General features: G+C 45.9%; 1 long non-coding RNA gene across 1 annotated transcript; it reads left to right on the top strand.

Moving 5' to 3' along the window:
• Positions 1 to 675: 675 nt before the first annotated feature.
• LOC114621546 lies at positions 676 to 2,987 on the top strand. The gene is made up of 3 exons (XR_003711452.1): positions 676 to 723; positions 1,116 to 1,228; positions 2,955 to 2,987. It is a non-coding gene; the product is annotated as an uncharacterized LOC114621546 (long non-coding RNA).
• The last annotated feature ends 2,319 nt before the right edge of the window (positions 2,988 to 5,306 follow it).

Below are 5,306 nucleotides of genomic sequence, written 5' to 3'. Positions count from 1 at the left end.
TCTCATTTCCTGGGAAGAAGAGATTTCGTTATTTCTCTCCTGACAGCTGTACTTTAACATCATTAAACCATATCTCTCAGGGAGGGAGGGAGGGAAGTAGGAAAGAAGGGAGAGAGACAGACAGAGAAAAATAGATAGATAGATAGATAGATAGATAGATAGATAGATAGACAGATTGATTTGGGGCTATTATTCCATTGTTTCCACATGCTTTACATTTTCCCCAATGTTAAAAAAATCCAATGCTAAACAATTAACATGTGCATGTTCATAAATATATATAGAATTATAATATATATATATATATTTTTTTTTCCTAGACACTTTAGCCTCTCACCCTTGTAAATCTTGGTGCTAACATGAACAGAAACAACTCTCTGCTCACCACAAACTAACTTCTGACTGTCACAGTTACCTGCGCCAAGGATCTTTGGCATGAAAGAAACCCATCTGAAAGCAATTAAAAACTCTCCAGAGACCTTATGATGGTTTGTATGTGCTTGGCCCAGGGAGTGGCACTAATAGAAGGTGTGGCCCTGTTAGAGTAGGTGTATCATGTGGGTGTGGGCTTTAAGACCCTCATCCTAGCTGCCTGGAAGCCAGTATTCTGCAAGCAGCCATCAGATGAAGATGTAGAACTCTCAGCTCCTCCTGCACCATGCCTGCCTGGATGCTGCCGTGCTCCCTCCCGCCTTGATGATAATGGACTGAACCTCTGAGCCTGTAAGCCAGTCTCAATTAAATGTTGTTCTTTACAAGACTTGCCTTGGTCATAGTGTCTGTTCACAGGAGTAAAACTCTAACTAAGACAGACCCGTTGACAAATCAAATGTTCCTAGCCCATTGTGAGAGAGACAGCGGTTGGTCTGGGGTGCAGCCCCATGAGAGTGCTAGCTTAGCATGTGCGAGGGCCTGGGTTCCATCCTACAGAACAAACCAGTCAAACCCAAAGAGAATCAGTGTGCTGTTTTGAGTGAGAAATGTCTTGGACATTAGTGTCTGCTGTTTGGGGAGGTTTAGGTGGGACAGCATTGCTAGGGGAAGTTGCTGAAAGTGGCTTTGAGATGACAGGCTGTAGGACACTTCCAGTCTGCTGTCTCTGGTTTGTGTTTCAGGCTGAGATGTGACCTGTTTCCTGCTCCGATGACCTGCTCCGATGCTACATGCCACCGTGGTTCCCTGTCATCATGGACTCTTACCCTGTGCAACCATAAGCCAAATAACCCCAGTAAGTTAGCTTTGCTGAGTCAGCAACATCAGCGTAATTACTAAGAGGTGTTACCTATGTTGGGTTGGCTGTGTGCTCAGCACAGTGTGCTCATTACAAATCTGGGGTTGACGTCACCGACTTCATTTCCTAAGCAGACTTCAGAGGACCTGGATTCCTGCTACTGGCCAAATGTGTGGTGCCATAAAAACAAACAAACAAACAAACAAAAACAACCAAACAAAAAACCACTTTTTTTACAACGGAATTTTCTGTTGCTACATACTGATAGCCAATAAGGCATAGCTACATGCCTTGCTAAATGTCCAGGATCTCAACAATCATCAGAAACGACGGTATACTTTTATAGTTATGGCAGATCTGAACGGATTTTCCTGAAAACCTGATTTTTTCTTTTTTTTTCTTTTCTTTTTTTTTCTTTTTCTTTTTTATCTAAGCAGTTGCATTTTTCCTGACTTCCTGGGTTCTTGAGACCTTTTTTTCCACTTGAGAGCTCAGAAGGGACACATGCAGGGCCCTTGGTCAGTCACCATGGCAACTGACAGGCTCACAGAGCCTCCTGTTGGGAGGTACAGAGGTGGAGCCCTGGTAGGTGGCCTCATGGCCTGTTAGTTTCCTTGGCAATCTTGGAAGCACCCCCCCTCCCTACCCGCCCACCCATCCATCCACCGCATACTGAGCTTGGTTAGTAGGGACGTTTCTCCTTTCTTTCCTCTTTTTCCTTTCTTTACCAGTAAAAAGGGAGCCAGGTAAAGAGACAAGGTTTCAGTTGGGGACGTAGAACATAGGGAGCGAGAGGACTCTCCCTTCTCTCTCAGCACATGACTGGCCATCTGGGCATAAACTCTAGTGGGCTACACCTGCTGTACTGGCTGGGGATGACCGCGCAGCAAGGGCTCAAGGAGCTTGCTCGGAAGCCCTTTGCAACGCACGATGGGGGCACCCTAGTGGTGCATGTTGGAAATCCTCTTCAGGGACAGGATGAGAAAGAGCTCTTCCCTGGCCAACTATCAGGAGTCCTGATCTCCAGTGAGGGAAAACCTTTGCCAAGGTGTCGGTGCCTTCATCCCTGTCATGTCCGTCAACTGTGTGGATAATTGCTACACATGCAGTTGAGAGAGATTTCTCTAAGCTCTGAGAAGATGACTCAATCCTATGGGTAAAATAAAACAGCACACTTAAGGGCTCTGTTGCTCTGCTGACCACCTCTGCTCGTGACTCGACAGAGCTGCCATTGCTTAAGCCGGTTAACCCCGTGGGCTGCTTAAGTCGCTTTCAAGCGTTTCAGTGGGAGACTCTCAGGGCCAATGGGTCCGCCTGTTTGGGAGACAGATGAAGGTCACCCGAAACAAACCACAGAGGCCTTTAAATCAGAGATCAGGGGTTTAGCGGAAGTCGCTCTCGGAAGCTGCTTTCATATAGCTTGTTCTGAACCCAACAGCTGATCAGTCTTCTGCAGCCATCTCTGCAATCCTTGAGCAGAGATTGTACTTTATTGTCCAAGCCGTTGTACTCAGCTATACAACGGTGAAGTGACAGCCGGGGTTTCTAATATCATGCATGATACAGGTTGCTTACACAGTGCCAGCCCAACCTCAGAACTCAGCCCAGGTGTTCTCCTGTCCTTTCGAGTGCCAATACAAAAGCTGAATTCCTAGTACTTGTATGGTCCAAAAAGCTAACATTCATTTCCGTTTCTAACATTTAAAATATTTTTTCACCATAGAAATAAGATACACGCGCCGGGCAGTGGTGGCGCACGCCTTTAATCCAAGCACTTGGGAGGCAGAGGCAGGCGGATTTCTGAGTTCGAGGCCAGCCTGGTGTACAGAGTAAGTTCCAGGACAGCCGGAGATACACAGAGAAACCCTGTCTCAAAACAAAATAAGACAAAACAAACAAAAAAGAAAGAAGACACACACAATGGAAACAAATGTGGAAACTTCAACAAATCCAGGCACAGTAGTGTTCCCCTAGTATCCTGACGCCCAGCTTTCTTCTCACTGGAGAAGCTCCTAACCTGTGTTTATAATCTTTTCATCTTCGGAAGTAAAACAAAAAAACAAAAAACACCTGTAATTTCAGGGCCTTATACGTTAATTGCTTGTGGCTTGTGTGTTCAGTCAATGTTTGGGCCTGAGGGTTCAGCCTTCTGGAGGAGAGATCCTCTTTGGTGGGAGGGTAGACATTGTGTGCTGTGGAAAGTCCACGGGTGATTGTCCACACGGGTGATCACGTTGGCTGAGCCCCGCAGCCATGCAGCACAGTAAGGGAAGCAGACTGCTGTGAGCATCTTTGTATATCTCTATGACTCTCATCGTCCAGACGTTACCATAAACAACACATTAACAAGGCATCTTCTCTAACCTCCCCACCCGCAACCCTGAAAGCTTATTATCTCTAGTTTAAGAAAAGGGAAACTGCCGGGTGGTGGTGGCGCATGCCTTTAATCCCAGCACTTGGGAGGCAGAGGCAGGTGGATTTCTGAGTTCAAGGCCAGCCTGGTCTACAGAGTGAGTTCCAGGACAGCCAGGGCTACACAGAGAAACCCTGCCTCAGAAAATCAAAAAAAAAAAAAAAAAAAGAAGAAGAAGGAAACTGAGGCTGGAGAGCAGGGGACTTCCTGAAGTTTGCTTCAAAGTAAAACCAGTAACAGGAGCCCAGAATTGTAGGGTGACTTTTCAGTCATTCATGTCTTCATGAAATGATGCTTAGCTTTGTAGTCAGCTCTCTTCCCAGTTAGAGCAAACTTCTAGACGAACTTAGGTTAATAGGGTTGTTATCATTGCTTAAAGTGTTGCCTTTCAAAAGCAACAGAGAGCAGCCATAAACTGTTTTGAGTTCATACAAAACCACATAAGGGGCTGGATACAGACCTGGACAACAGCCAGACAGACTGTATCAAAAACAGAACAGTGAACCCAGGTGTAGTGATACAAAATAGCAATCACAGAACTTTTTTTGTTTGTTTGTTTGTCTTTTGTTTTTTTGATTTTTTTTTCGAGACAGGGTTTCTCTGTGTAGCCCTGGCTGTCCTGGAACTCACTCTGTAGACCAGGCTGGCCTCGAACTCAGAAATCTGCCTGCCTCTGCCTCCCAAGTGCTGGGATTAAAGGCATGCGCCACCACTACCTGGCGAGCAATCACAGAACTTGAAGGATGGAGGCAGAAAGATGAGGAGCTCAGGGTCAACCATAGAGCAAGCTTTTAGTCAGCTTGGCTACCCTAGCTCACAAACAAACCCGCCACTGTCTGCATGGATGGATTGGCTGCTTTCCCTAAGCCAGGCTTGGAGGCTGCCACCTGCTTTCCCTCCAAACACCCAGCAAGACCAAGAATAACTCTTGTATTAACCAAAATGACCTACACTTGACTAATAACGGGCAGCTTTCCTCATTTTTATCCTCATTTTAAACTAGGAAGAACCGGGAGCTGGAGAGAAGGCTCAGCAGTTAGGAGCACTCCCCAAGTAGGATTCCCATCACCCATGTGGCCGCTCACAACTGTCTGATGCTGTCTAGTGTGGTGTGCAAATGCCCATGCAGACCAAATCATCTACATAAAATACATAAATAAATAAAATCTTAAAAAAAAACCTAGGACCAACCAAGAAAGCCAAATACATATCCTGGCCAATATGTAACCTCCGGTTTCAGGAACCCAAGACCAAAGATACCCCTTCTCTCTACGAGGGACCATCTGACTCTGTCTGTCCTTGTCCTCCCTGGAAATACAGGCGATGGTCACTGACTTCATTGCCACAGAAGACTCAGAATAAACAGCCTTTGCTCGTCCTAGTTAGGATGGTTTAAGTTTCTCATAGAAATGTATATTCTGTTGTAAAACTGAAAGATTCAACCCCACCCTATTTCTTTCTGTCTCAGCCTTCCCCATGGTGCTCTTTTTGCTGTCTTCACACAGTGAAAGATGCAAGAGCAGAGGACAAATCATGTGTTCTCTGATGTCCTCTGATGGCAGAGGACAGATTAATAGGAGGTGTGCTCCAGGGAGCCCCCTGAATGATGTCTGGATATCAACAGCACCTGGTGAGGGGCTAAATCTTTTAAGTGCAGACTCC

The sequence above is a fragment of the Grammomys surdaster genome, unplaced genomic scaffold (assembly GCF_004785775.1).
Source record: "Grammomys surdaster isolate TR1022 unplaced genomic scaffold, NIH_TR_1.0 183, whole genome shotgun sequence".
Taxonomy (NCBI): Eukaryota; Metazoa; Chordata; class Mammalia; order Rodentia; family Muridae; genus Grammomys; species Grammomys surdaster.
The sequence above is the reverse complement of the archived record's forward strand: the minus strand, read 5'-3'. Positions and strand labels throughout refer to the sequence as shown.